This window comes from Cyprinodon variegatus, unplaced genomic scaffold (assembly GCF_000732505.1).
Source record: "Cyprinodon variegatus isolate N-32 unplaced genomic scaffold, C_variegatus-1.0 Scaffold1475, whole genome shotgun sequence".
Classification (NCBI taxonomy): domain Eukaryota; kingdom Metazoa; phylum Chordata; class Actinopteri; order Cyprinodontiformes; family Cyprinodontidae; genus Cyprinodon; species Cyprinodon variegatus.
This window is the reverse complement of record NW_015151928.1, coordinates 13919-14775: the sequence shown is the minus strand read 5'-3', so window position 1 is coordinate 14775 and position 857 is coordinate 13919.

Below are 857 nucleotides of genomic sequence, written 5' to 3'. Positions count from 1 at the left end.
TGAGAAGCTCACTTTACCAACATCTGATGCGCCTCTGAATCTGCTCTGTGATTGGTCGGTCAAACACGCTGAAGTTAGTTAGAGTAAAAAGTTCTTTCAACCCTCTCAGAGCACCAGCTGCTCTGACCACTAGGCCAGTGTTTCTCAACCCTGGTCCTCAAGGCACCCTGCCCTGCATGTTCTAGATGTCTCACAGTTTTAACACACCTGTTATCATTGATAGCAGATTATCAGGCTTTGCTGAACTGCAATCATCTGAATCAGGTGTGCTGAAGCTCAGAAACATCCAATCCTTGAGGAGCAGGATTGGAAAACACTGCAGTAGGCCATGACTCCCCTGATGGGCACCTAAAGGTCTGCTGATCCTCCCCCAGCAGCGTGTTGCAGATATTTTGGATTTCTGCCCAACATTGAAGCGTGGTCTGCGCTATGTTATTACACGCCACAACGCCAGAGGGCCAATCAGGAACTAGCTGAGGGTCTAGATACGGCTAAGGCGGTGAGTAAGGGGGGGAACGGTGGAGGAAGGGTCCCAGCGTTCTCGCGCACCTCGCTCTGCTAGCTGCTCCATCTTCACCAGTCGTTTTCCACAATGGCGGTCAGACAAACAAAACAAGCTGCTAAGGAACCACACAGGAAATATGCATAGAGTAGAGCGGATTTAGATCTGACCAATCAGAGGCCTCCTGTCTGCGGTCACGTACAGTTTGGGAGAGGTGCAGCAGAGTGTCTGTGGAGGGGGCGGGGCATATCTGCGTTCACTGTGACACATGCAGACCACCTGGTTTCTGAGGATAAACCCGCCTTAAGAAGCAGAAGCTCCTTATTTCAGGACAGCCATCTATAAAGTGATGGAT